The following is a 14471-nucleotide window of genomic DNA, read 5'->3' on the forward strand; positions in this document are numbered from 1 at the left end:
TCACGGACGAGATTAAAGAGGGGTGGGAACAGGACGCTGTCCCGGAATCGTGGAAACTCGCGTCAGTCATCCTTATCCCGAAACCGGGACGCCCATTGGGATTGCTTTATCTCAGGCCCATATTGTTTAACACCCCCATTTATAAACACATTGAAGAACATGTGCAACATGATTGTCTTCCGGCCGGCACTATCGACCCAGGACACCATCAATTTGATCAAACATCAGATTATCGACGTTCAAACAAGAGGTGTCAGGGTAATCCTGGGACTCGACCTGGAGAAAGCATTTGACGATCTCTCGCAATGCATAATCTCACTCCATCTCTAGTTTTGGCTTGGGGTGTAGATTCCACGCATTCATCAGCTCCTTCGTTAAAAGCAAAAGGGCCACCTTTAGGATAGGAGATCTCAAATCAGAACCGCTCGTTCTTGGCTCCAAAGGTATGCCAGAAGGTTCGGTGGTTTCATCACTTTATTCAACATTGCTCTCTGTGGGCTTTCCAAGATGCTTTCGCAAGTCCCTTTACGCCCCCGACATCACATCAAAGTGTACGGACGGCAGCGAGGTTAGAGAAGAGGAGGCACTCCAACAGGCAGTGGATTACACCGAGGCTTTCCTTAGCGGTACCGGACTCCGACTCTCTCCGAGCAAGTCGGAACTCTCGCTGTACAGACACAAGAGAAGGGGGTGAAACCTAAGGGTTGGGTCCCCCTCTCAGACGTCAATATAAAACTTCGCACCAGCTCTGGTCATCTCATTCCTAGGGTAGAGGTCATCAGAGTTCTTGGCATGCTTATAATGACTAATGGCACTAATGATCAGACAATCAACAAGATTACAGCTAAAACGGAAAGCATGTTTCGACTATCACTAGAGTCTCCAACTCTCGAGGTGGACTCAGGGAGGACAATTTACTAAGGTTGTTCCACACTTTATTAATGAGCCCTATTAGCTACGCTGCTGCTATGCACTGCTGGCAGAGTCATGAAAAGACTAAGCTCAATCTCCTCATCCGGAAGAATATCAACAGAGTGCTAGGCGTCCCTTCGCGTACTAGCACGGACCGGCTCATGCAACTGGGTATTCACAACACGTTGTAAGAGATAATCGAGGCACACCATACGGTTCAGATGGTCAAGCTCTCATCCTCGGCCGCAGGGAGGAGCATCCTATGTAGTCCAGCTCTAGAAGAGGAACGCAAACATAATCTCACTAAGGAGCAAAGGGCTTACTTACGGTCTCTCCTTTTCCCCACAACGTCGACCCGCAGCACAGTGCGGGGAGGCGAAGGGCCAGGGGTGAAGCCCTGCTCAAAGGCGTTCGTGCAAACCCTGAGTCTGCATGCTTCGTAGATGCGGCGCAGTACGGTCGATCGGCCAACTTCTCGGCCGTCACGGTTGACCACACAGGTTCTGTTGCCCATTCCGCTTCTGTCAGGAACGCCCCTCCCGCTAAGGCTGAGCAGGCAACTATCGCCCTCACCCTTCTTGACGATTCTAAGCAACAGATCTACACATACTCGCGAGCAGCGGTGAGGGCCTTTGTGTCCGAGTCGGTATCAGCTGAAGTAACTCGCACTTTAAGTCATAGAGATATTCTCACACAATCATCCGGTTCTCCTCGGATCATAGCTCGCCTCCATGGCCAATCTGAACGAGATCGCCCACTCACGAGCGCGCGAACTAACTCATCGCGTGGGGGATATTGGGACTCCAATCTAGCGATCTTTGGGGACGTTCTCCTCACTATTAATGAGACCATCAAACATTATCAGCTGGGCGGGAGGATCTTCCCGTTTCCTCATGAGAAGCTCTCTAGAGCACAGCCATCTACCCTCCGCAAGGTTCATACCAGGTCATACCCTAATCTTTATTCCCACAGCCAGTTCATAGAAGATCTTGATCCAACATGCCCAGATTGTGGCGCCGCTTGTACGTTAGATCACATGCTCTGGCAGTGCCCCTCATTGCATGGTCCTCAACATACGACCGAAGAGGAATGGAGCTCCATGCTCAGGAGTTCAGACATTCGACATCACCTCGGGCCCGTCCAGAGGGCCCGCGACGCGGCGGTCCCGACGTGGGACCCGTCCCGACGTGGGAGCGGCCCGCTACTTTACCGCCTTGAGTGGTAGCGTAAATCAGGACCTAAATAAAGTTCTGTATCTGTCTGTCTGTAGATTCTGTAAATGGATACTCCTGCGATGTTTTGACCATATCAAGGTGAGGAAATATTTAACTTCCCGAGACATGCGTCTGATAGAATTGTCCCGCAAACTCGAAAATAATTTGAAACAAGAAGCGCAAAAAAAAACTAAACCGAAACCATGGCCGAGCAGTAGGACGAATCTCTTCGTGTGACGTCACGAGAGGCACATTGCCCGCGGGGCGAAAAAAAGCGGTGAAGAGCATGCGCTCAGCTGATTCGTGACCGCGTCGGACCTTCGGGTGGCGACGTCAGCAACACCAGCTCTTCGGATCTGTCAAACAGGTACAAATACGATTCCGAGGAATTCAGCACCCACGAATCGCCGTTCGCATTTGACCCGCTATCACGATAGCCAGCGCCCTCGCGCAACCTATCGCGCTGCAGCATGAAGAGTCGCATGAAGGGTCAGTCTAACCACGGAATTCATACATACGTGCTGCTTGCTATTTTAGGTGTTGTACCCCTTCTCAGATAAGCGCTTGTAGTACACAAGAACACCGCTGACACTGCATTCGTTTACATCGGCAGGTGCAGCGACGACCGCTCGTCGTTCCCTCGAGATATTATGCTAGCCGCTCCTCAGTGACATCAAATAATTCCAGAGCATAGCAATACACGCAGATTTTGCGCACGTAAGCACCGTTGCATCTCTCTCAGTCGCGCTTATATAAGCGACCGCACAGCTTCGCAAACAGCGAGTGGAAAACCGTAGTACGGGAGCGTTGTTACGCTGCCTGTTAATCGTTCTTGGTATTTTCTTTCATGTACGCAATTAATGCGTTCCGCAAGGTAGGCATAGACTAAGATATTGCGCCTATGACCGTTCATTCAAAGAACGCACAGTTTTCTCTTAAAAGTGCCGATGCCATTATTGACACCGTGGGCAGCTGCACAAAGCGGTTGTTTACGCTGCTCTGTCGAATGGACCTCCGCTTGATGACCATTTGGGATACGAGGCAAACAGTTATCCTCAGAAGCTAAATAATGTGTCAGCATAACGATACGCAAAAAATGTAACCATATACGTAGCCAAATTTTTTTATGGAAGTGCCGGCGAGTGCCGGCGGTAGCCTTCAAGAATCGCAATGTACCGGTGTTGATAGTCCGCCGTGTCTTCGCTTCCAGCGTTTTATGTGTGCGCTGTAGGAAATGGAGAATAGTTGAATAGTTTGCTTCATATCCGTATGCTCAAAACTTAACCACAAAAGCAGTTTTCTTAATCCTTCAGTCGCTCAGGTGCGCCAGCAGTAGACGCACGAACTAGGTGACTGTGGTAGGCTTACCCTAGACTGATCGCGATCGACATCGGCTCAAACTGTCTGTGCGGATGGCGAGGGCTGAAGGTCGCGCAGCCACTTGCGTCCCATCTCTTGCCCGTTCACAGAGAACGTAATTTTTCGCGACAGCAAATTCTCACGCCAACCACTAGTTCACCAGCACTAGCTCACTCCTCGGCCCTGTCGTCTGCCATTCATTCCCAGCATGCTCTGCTATACCACCCCTTTCGTCATAGTACAGCGTGGCCAGCAGCTTAAAGCAGGCAAGGCAGGTGGTACGAGGAAATGAACGAGATTCATTTGTAAAATATCTGCGCATCTCTGACGTTTTCAAGAAAAAAAGCAAGCGTGCAGAAGACGCACTGAGCGAATTTCATTCAGATCCGTTGACCTCGTAAAGTCACCGCAGTTGCCTTCTCACGCAGGGTGTTGAACCGAACCGAAAAGCGCACTCGAACAGGAATTAGCTGAAGCTGAAATCCAATCCGGACCGACATTCTTGGAGTGTTTCTGAACCAAAACCGAACCTGAGCCAAAAAAAAAAAAAAAATAAGGTTTACTGGTTTGGCACGAAACGATTCAACGTATCTCAACATTCAACAGTGCATACGAAGTAGGACCTTCCACTAGCACAAGTAAGGAACGAAACGCTTTGCCTCTTGCGCTTCACTCTGCTCGAATAAGCCCTTTTGTAATGCCATAGGGTACCACAAGGGCCGAAGGCTCTTGCTCAGCATCAACCATCTGAACGTTTCACACTACCATACGCAGTATTCTAACAATGAAACATGAACTAAGTGGTGTAATTAATTATATTAATTCTGGCAAAATTGTACGAACAGAAACTTGGTCAGAGAAGAACATACAAATTTCAAAGCATTATTATTCCAACCACAAATAGGTTATGTATCGTAATGACGAAATCAAGAGAAATGGTGGTGGCACCTTCCTAACAATGAACGAGAACATCAATCTTTTTGTGTGCCAGTAAATACCGATTTGAGGTTTCATTTAAGGAAACTCATCAGAGGTATGTCTTATCGCACACCGTCTTGCACAAACTCATTTTCTTTAAAAAAAAATGATTCTTTAAGTCACATTAAAGTTCATTTTCGAGCAGCCCGAATCCTTCTTATGAATAACTTCTCGCTAATTGGATGGTCATGCGCATTCCCTCTTTTGCAGTCTTCTTGCACATATTCTGACCAATTTAGCACCGTGTGTTCGGGCTTCAGTGCATCACAGATAGTTGCTTCACCTGCATCTGTAACACTAAATACTTCTTCAGTCCTAGACCTGGTACTCAGTCATTCACTGATATGATTTCGGTGATAACACTCCTGGCTAGATTAAGTAATAATGATTGTTGTCATTTCACACTAACAGTGGCTCGGTTCACAAAGTGTATAAGCTTACAACATATCAGGTACTCTCAAAGTTGAAACTTATCAGCGATAAACACCGAGCTCTTCGCATTCGTTTACGATTTTTTACCAAGCTTCTTGAAATGCTCAGTTGAGACAAACTGGTGCATGTTTCACAACAACATTCATAATTCGATCAATTGTTGGATACCCTTAGGGCACGTGTGCAATAACAATGCTCCTCCTTAGTTTAACTGAATAAAAAAACGGGAAGAAACGACTGTTTCGGAGTGCAGAGAAAGTTAACTGACCGGTCCTGACTAGTTGGCAAGAGTAAAAAAAAAAAAAAGTTGCTGCAAGTACATGTCCACGCAGAGGTCAACTAAGCGTACATTTTTTAGCAGTACTCGCTATGGTTAAAACAACTGCCACACGTTCTTTGGAGTATTGTTAGAGGAAACAGCGCAAACAAAATATCACTTACATCCTCTGGCTCGGCGGTTCCTGGTCATCACTGCGCAATAGTACTAAATAATACATTCGAGAGTTCACTTTCAAGCGATTCAGTGCAAGAGTACTCAGAAATATTTCAAAGCAGCGACATTCCTATAGATAATACAGCTTTTTAATGCACTGGTATCAGCGCAATAACAAGTGACTGAAAGTACTCGTCTTCCTGCGATTCAGACAAACTCAACTCTTCATTTTTTTCAAGAACGCATGCGAATATAGTGCAATCTATCTTCTCGCAGTCATTAAACATTGATTCACTGCCAGATGGCTGGAAGACAGGGAGTCATACTTCTTCATAAACCTGGTAACACGCGAAACCCATACAATTACGGACCTATAGCACTTAGATTGATACGGGCTAAAATAATGTAACTTTGTATTATACACTTTCTTGAAATAATCCAACACTTATTACATACTCATTTCGTTCACTTTCACCTTGAAAGTAATGACTTCTTTACTCAATCTCAACATTGATTTCACACGGCTTTTTCCTGTGGCACTAAGTTTATAACGTTCACTAATGGCTTGCATGACTACATTGCTGCCGGTTTTCTTACTGACTGCGTAATCCTGAATTTTCCTAAAGCTTTTGATAAAGTTCACCACTTTTTCCTGTTACATAGAATAAATACGTAAAAAATTAGCGCGAACATAGAGAAATCGATTCAAGTTTTTTAGACTCATCATGCTGTATTTGTCAATAATTATCAAACAAAGACACCCAGTACGAATGTTCTGTCTGGCGTGCCGCAGGCATCCGTCCTTGGCCGTTACTGTTTCTAATATACATAAATGACTTGCCTTGTAACACTTCGTCGCAAATTCGTTTATTTGCGGATGACTAAGATAGCCAATAGTTCCGACTGCGCGATTCTTCAAACAGACCCGAACATAGTACGTGAAGGGCATCGTAATTGGCTTATGGAATTAAACACAAATACACGGCAATGCGAATTTTGCGAACTACTTCACCCTACGTACTACATAAATAATCAGCCGCAAGGACGAGTAAGAATATACAAGTGCATCGCAGTCTGCTTTATCAACTGCTAGTGAACACCTTAGTCGCATACCTGCCCAATTTTTCGATTTACCCTGGAGACTACCGAATTCAGACCAGTCCTCCCGATCGTACCTGCACTGCCATAAATCCCCCCCCCCCAGCGCAAACCCTACCGCGAAAAAATGCATGCAAGAAAAACTGCATCATGTAGCACAGACGCACTGTAATTGCCATTATGCTAGGTAGCTAGCCGAAGTCAGATTTAAATCGAAGCCATTTGTGTGCAGCCAATGCGTTGCATAATGGCTGGTTTATTTAGTGAACTTCGCCGCAGCAGAGTCGCTTTATGCGGTGAAGCATATTGAGAGTTGTAAGGGGCCAGTGGCACGGGACACACCTAGTGCGTGTTCCTTAATGTACACGCGTGCATGCGTCGTGTCCAGCCACACTTCGAGCGCTGTGATGTCTTATAATTGCACTGGCACCTAATCAGAGCTGTTTTGAATGTGTACACCTATCATTCCGCCCGTCTGTCACGTAAAACGCGGTGGTGAGTTTCGATCCTATGACTCCACGCTCTGAGGCCAAATGTCTCACCCACTGGGCTACAGAACCACGCTTGCGGAGGGCGAATATATCTGAACCATATGAACGTCTTGTACCGGTGGTGCAAAACAAATTTCAAAAGAGAGCAGTTTCTATGAAGGCTTCGCTGAAAGATTTGATGATGGTGGAATGAAAGACATCTCTAGGACCACACGTAGAGCTCACTTAGAGCCTTGAAGACATTGGGAAGATTCCGATTTTGCGAAAATTCATTGCCAGACACACCACCTCCCCGATGCGATTCGGTAGACACGGGATGCGTCTTCTGTTGATGCGTTCCTTTATCGACCGAAATGCCACTGGTCTCTGAAGGCTCATGCTCTTCACGTCACGCAACACAGACAGATGAGCGGTCAATGAGTTGATAAGGTTGGTAAGGACTGATGAGGGGTTATATGGGTCTCATCACGGTCGATAATGGTTCGACCAGGATGCATAAGGTTTTAAAGGACGACAAGATCTTATAGTGACCGGAGCAATTCTGATAAGGTTAAGCTCCGATAGGGCTTGATAAGGATATGACCAAGCCTTATAAGGCTGAAAAGGACCGATAAGGGTTGATAAGGCTCGTACAGAGTCCGTTAAGGTTGATAACAGCCGATAAGAGTTGGTAAGGGTCGTATCTATTCCGATAAGGTTTATAATGACCGATAAGGATTGAGAATGATTTATGCTGGTCCGATCAAGTTTCATAAGATTGATAATGACACCGGGTTGCGTGGACGTAAGCAAGCGCCACAATGCTTACGCATTCTTGCCTCCCAGAGCAGTCTCTAGGTCAATTTTTTTTTTGACATAGCCATGGCCCAGACAAAAGAAAAGTGATTATTTTGTCATCCCCACTTCAGGTTATTTGTGCCGAAACTTTTACATGTTGTCAAAGTCTGTAAAACTGCTGCTGAACCCATTTATCCACCCTTAGCTTCAATATACCACATCGGTACAGGATCCGCATCAAGCTATATTGACCCAAATCCTCGAAGCAGTGCAAGACCGCGCAGTCTGCTTCCCCTTAGTTACACATTAGTGTAATTTCCATGAACTGGTCACTCTAGCTTATGCCACTCACCAGTTGCTAGAAGCATTCTCGTGTATTCCTTCTCCACAAAATATCTGCCACCATTGTGGATTCGTCCTGCTCCATTTATTTATGCGTGTCTTAGTCATCCTCAGAGGGTAAGCATACCCAGAATGACACTGGTTATGCGCTCACTTTCATTTTTTCCCATGACTGCGAAAGATTTGAACCAGCTACCATGATCTGTAACAACTGCATCAGTATATAGCCCCATTCATTTTAAAAATGCCCTAATAACTATTTACTAACGAGTTGGCCTTAACATGAGGTAATGTATCTTGTGTATTCATTTATCTTTTCTTGCATATACAGGTATACTTTAATGCTTCTGTGTTTTTCTTAATTTTGTGTGGATCTGCCTGTATTGAACGCGATAACGTTTGCTATATTCCCTTGTCACTTGATTGATAATATGCCTATCATTTTATGTCATAATCTTGCCTCATCCCTCTGTAATGTGTAAGTGTACCGTAAGAGTAAAATAATTGAATGAATCAATAAATAAATAAGCACAGATCGATAACGGCTGCTCTATAGGTCACTGGTTCTTCGAATTATTTACTTCAGTCAGCACACCCCACTCGTATATTAACGCGATAGCGTTAAGGAGCTCGTGTCGCAGAAAAGCCGGTGTCGTCGGCGTCGGTGTCGGGTGTCGGCGTCCGCGGCGTTGGCCGTGAGCGATAAATCATGGCAGGCACTTCATAAATAAAAAGCAACTTCCAAGATGGGCTGGGTGGGAATCGAACCAGGTTCTCCGGAGTGTGAGACGGAGACGCTACCACTCAGCCACGAGTTCGATGCTTGAAATCGGTACAAACGCGCTTTTAGTGAACGCGGTGTTGCCTTAAAAACGTGCCGTAGAATGTTATACTGCGGTGTATATCGGTAATTATGAGCACGTAACTTACAGAAGTCGCATTTACACGAAAAGCGAAGTACGTTTCCGCTACATTTCTTCTGCGCTTACCACACACGCAGAGCCATCTTGCGGCAAACACAGAAGACCCCTCCTCTCAATGTACGGCGCTGCCCCGACAGGTGGCGCGCCATGCGCGCATTGGGGCTGGGCTGTGCGCGGACCGGTGCCAGGCGCGTTGCGGCCCCGACTCCCTCTCCCCTGGCGACGCTTCGCCGTGCTCCCACGCGGGTTGCAGAATCAAGCGCCGTTCCTTTCTTTAGAATACTATCTATCTCTCTGCCCGTGCCGATCACGACGTTTGGCTGGCGTAGATCGTTTCCCCCTCCGAGACACCGAGTTCTTTGGTTCGTTCCGTTTGCTCAGGCGCACGTTTTGTTGCTGCGCAGAACGCTGCGTTGCTCGACGCTTTCCGTGTGATAGGTGGACGCAAAGTCCGATGCGGGGCGCCTCGTAAGTGATCCCTGCGCCGTAGCGCTTTGTCTTACACCCCCTTGGCGGGTCGATGGGAACGCTGTCGCGTTCCACTCTTGAAGGCGAAGCTTAAGCGTCCTCCAATTTTTTTTACTACTGAGAAGTTGCGCTGTAAGCGAGAATGGGGATAGACAATAAGTGTCTGCTGGAAACTATAAGGCCACATAGGCAGAGATACTTGCTCTTCTGAACTCAGCCATGCCACCTGTGTACCGAGGCCGAAACGTTGTTTCAGGGACTCCGCGCAATCACCACTTGTGTTCAAGTTCCCCATTCAGCCGTCAGGTCAGCGCGTTACTGTTACTACATAAACAGTAAGGCACGCTCGCCAGTAGGACACATGGAGGTCAAAAAAGAAAAATACGTTGTCCTCGAGAAATTAAAAATGGGCAAACCGAGCTCAGCAGTACGGTGTCATGCAACCGTGCGTAACACTGCGCTCGCTAATTGACGCTGTCGGCTTCTCAGTGCACGACAATTACAACTGTAAACGGCACGCGAAGTATGCCTTTGCTACGTGTCGTGGCTGGACGCAGGTTTGGCAACATCCAAGCAGGGTACAATGCTCTACGATTATTGCAAATCACCCTCGGGGCATGATACTCGTGCTTTGCATTTTTTTTTCTCTCTGCTTAGTCAGTGCAGATAAGCCAGGTGCAGATACATAAAGAAGGTCATCGCGGTGTTCAGCACAAGCTGTAAATTGTTGAAAAACATCCTCACCTGCTTTTATTTTTGATGCGAATAGCATTCTTGGTCTACTTCAGCCGTTTTGAGTCTGTCTGTCTGTCTGTCTGTCTGTCTGTCTGTCTGTCTGTCTGTCTGTCTGTCTGTCTGTCTGTCTGTCTGTCTGTCTGTCTGTCTGTCTGTCTGTCTGTCTGTCTGTCTGTCTGTCTGTCTGTCTGTCTGTCTGTCTGTCTGTTCTCTTACTCCGACCAGTAACAAAAGTTGTCTACCAGGTTGGGCCATTAGGTATGTGCTCCTGGTTGTGATACGTCGTAGCAACAATTTCTCCGGTATTTCCTTCCTTCCTTTACTTTTTGTATCCTTTAAGACAACTTATACTCTTGTCCCTAGAAACACAAGTGCGCAGTGGGCTTAGTGACCAACATGTATGCTCACTATATGCTAACTTCGCTTGATTTGTGTGCATTGTGATGAATAGAAAATCGAGCTTTGTTGTATGCTCGATACTGCGTCATTTTACGTCGACATTATGGCTCGCAGTCCCTGTGAATGCGCTACACTATAATAAACTTAATAATTCATTTTAGATTTTTAAGAATATATTTGGATGGAATATTTTTATTTTATTCGCTTCAATAAAGTATATCTAAATTTCAAAGTGGCATTTACGAAGAAAAAGTCGTATGATAATTCGTTTGTCAGCGTGATATTGTGCGTTTAGAAATATTGAAATGCGTGCTCTCATACATCTTAGAAGGTTATTTTCTGCCATTTTTTTCACTCACTGAAGTACCATTGACGATATTAAAATGCGCAGGAAGACTGGAACGCAGGGACGGAGACGACGAGGCATCACATCACGTGCTGCAGACTTCGTATATAGACACCACTGATAAGATGGCTGTCATGATGGCTGCTAAGATGGCTGTCATTTAAAGGAAGTGATTGTTGTAAGCCATGCCTCCTTCTCCTGAAGAAACTTGTGCGTGTGCCATGTGGACAAGTCGATAGCACTATGTGGCTTAATGCCAGTGGAAGGATAAAGTTTACTGCGTTTTGAACCACATGAGTGTTGCGAACCGTTTGTAGTTTTTAGATATCCGAACCGGAACTGAACTGGAACGAAATCGGAGCGCGTTGAACCCGAACCCTAACCAAACCGCGCTATTCTTCTTTGTTCGTCACCCTGCTTTAACGTGAACACAAAGCACGGTAAACCGGCGTTCTTGCATTCCGACCTCACCGGAATGCGGCCGCGATGGCCTGAAACGAACTGATGACGTCATGCTAAGCGACGCAACGCAACGGCACTAAGCTATCCCGGCGGGTAAGGGCGTTAGTGGTGGATCGCCAATTCTATAAGCTTAGACAGCGCTATATATATTTAGCTTAGGATCACCTGCAATTCGGTTACTTCCTGTTGATCAGAGGTATTCCAGGATCATATTACACGAATTATTATGAGTCAAGTTTGATATTTTCTATCGTGTGCCACTCATGGGCCCTACGACGTGGAACTATTTCCGTTTTTATTCCAATATCCTGACGTCAAACCTACGTAGCCACCAACACAAGCATCGAGTGGCGACCCGCTGCCTTGCTTTAACCACCTGTTACGTCTCAGCATGGCAAAAGTAATTCCTTAGGTGTTTCCCACAATGCGTTTACGCTGTTCATGTGTCTACACACGCCACAATCCGCACTTTTACATAGTTACGCTACGTTCAATTCATACTGCCACTACAGCTACGAGCCTTAAAATTGGTGCAACGTTCTAACATGTTGCTATCGCATTCATTGCTTAGCCCGTATGCCGCAAGCAGTGATTATTTTTTAGGGGGGGGGGAGCAGGGGGCAGGAGCCAAGGTTGCGACAAGGTGACTTTGTGCCCGAAGGCGTCGCGTTGGAGCAAGTTTCTGTCATCATTCGTGAAATGTCTAGCGAAAATTGATGACAATTTTGCCACGGTTTGTGGGTCTTTGGCTAATAACATTCGAAAAGCGTCTTTGGCTATTCCCATAAGGATTTTATTGATCTTATGTGACCTGATCGTTGACGAATTTATACGCTTGCACATATTAATAATAATATTTAGGGTTTTACGTGCCAAAACCACTTTCTGATAATGAGGCACGCCGTAGCGGAGGACTCCGGAAATTTTAACCACCTGGGGTTCTTTAACGTGCACCTAAATCTAAGCACACGGGTGTTTTCGCATTTCGCCCCCATCGTAATGCGGCTGCCGTGGCCGGGATTCGATCCCGCGACCTCGTGCTCAGCAGCCCAACACCATAGCCACTGAGCAACCACGGCGGGGCTTGCACATATTGACGACGTCTAATATAATTCGAACACTTCGGCAAACCTCGTTTGAAATGAAGCCCACTCGGTCATGTCTGATTATTAGCAGAAGCACAAATTTGTGACACCGGTCAAGTAAAAAATTGCACTGTTAAGCTCAGTGGCGTTCTCTTCGCATCGTCTTAGTCGCCAGTTCCGCTGAATATCGCTGTATCGCGCTGGAACAGACGATGTCCGGAGGCTGGGAAATATTTTCATGGCTACACGCTGCATTGTTGACGTTGGCAGCAAGGCGCTGCTTTGTTGCTTCCCCTTTGAAGTGCACCCCGCACCTTCACCAAATTAAAAGGGGAAATTTCAGGTGTACTCGTTTATCGGGTGACCGCCTTTCATCGTCCAAGGAACGTTATCGCTCAGCGCAGGGTCCGCCTGCATGTATCTGAAGTTTCTGGAGTGTTATCGATGGCTCTATCTGCTGTGTGTTGTCACCGAAACGTTCGTATTCTGATTGCATGTGCGACGCGAATTATGTAGAACTTTCTGCAAGACGCACGGGCACCAGCCATTACTCTGCAACCTTCGATAACTGATGTATAAAAGCCGACGCGCTTCACCCGCTGATTAGATCTTCGACGATCGCCTACCATGTTCGCCGCAACTGCTGTGCTTTAAGTGTAAATTGCTTTTGTGGGCACAAGTTCGCCCAGTAAAAAAAGTTAGTTTCGTCATTCACAGTTTTACCGCTGTATTATTCACTGTCACTACCACGTGAAAATATATTTATCAGGAGCAGCTTGGCCACAGAAAAGCAGTTCAAGCCAGGACAGTGAGCTGATCTGTCACGTCGTCCGTGCTGGTGATCAGGGCTGCTCCGTTTGTCATCTCCGCGTCCATCGAATATTGTCTGTGTTCATCATTACAAAATGCACATTTTAGGCTGCCTAGAAGCGATGTTATTGGTCATTGTATAGCCTCATTACATTCATATTTCATGTGTGACTGACAGCTCGTTACCATGGCCCTTGCGCTCTGCAGCCATATATGGTCTTTGTGCCAACAAAATTAATTCATAATGAACAAGTACGGCTCGTAGTTCCAGGGGCAGTATAAGCGGCAGTAAAAGTTCGCCAACTCCAGGACCATTGCGCCACGTGCTCAAAGACAAACAAGAACAACCATGAACGTGAGCTCTCACCGTGAAGACGCTGGTCGTAATAACACGTTACGACGCTTCGTAAATAACACGTTCGTCGATGTTATGACGACGATGGCGTGACGACAATGGGATGACGACACTGAACTGATGGCAATGGTGAAATGACAACATGGGTTTGACAACGACGGCGCGTGACGAGAGTTGATGACGAAGTTGCAGTGATGACGATGAAGCAACCACGACGGCACCTTGACGACGGTACGACAATGATTGCGTGACGACGACTGTATGGCAACGATGGAGTGACGACTATGGAATGACAACGGCATGAGGGCAATTAAATGACAAGTGTATGATGGCAATGACATGACGACGACTGTATCACGAAAGATGTATGATGACGATGGTATGAGTAGAATGACGAAGGTGCAGTGACAATGATGAGGGTCTGACGATGGAGGATAACAGTGTTTGTTGCGAGACAAAGGCATCACAAGGGCGGCATAATCACGATTGAATTACCACTGTGTAATTACAATATTAGGACGAAGAAAGACTGACGTCGACGGAATGAAGGCGGTATGACAATGACTGAATGACGACCATGGGATGGCATTACTGAAGTAATGAAAATGCTTGAACGACAGCGTGACGACGGCAGCATGACGACGACCGTGTGACGACGATGGTGTGAGGATGACGGAATGACAAGTCGGATGACAAAGCTGTAATCATTACAATGCAGCTACCACGACGGCATCACGACCTCGAACACATGCCTGTGACCCAATCTATTAGACAAAGTGGACCACTGAGTCGGAGTCGACGGCATGGCGACGACAGCATTACGAGAGTCAGATCATGAAGCTGGAATGAAGA

The sequence above is a fragment of the Dermacentor variabilis genome, chromosome 11 (assembly GCF_050947875.1).
Source record: "Dermacentor variabilis isolate Ectoservices chromosome 11, ASM5094787v1, whole genome shotgun sequence".
Lineage (NCBI taxonomy): Eukaryota > Metazoa > Arthropoda > Arachnida > Ixodida > Ixodidae > Dermacentor > Dermacentor variabilis.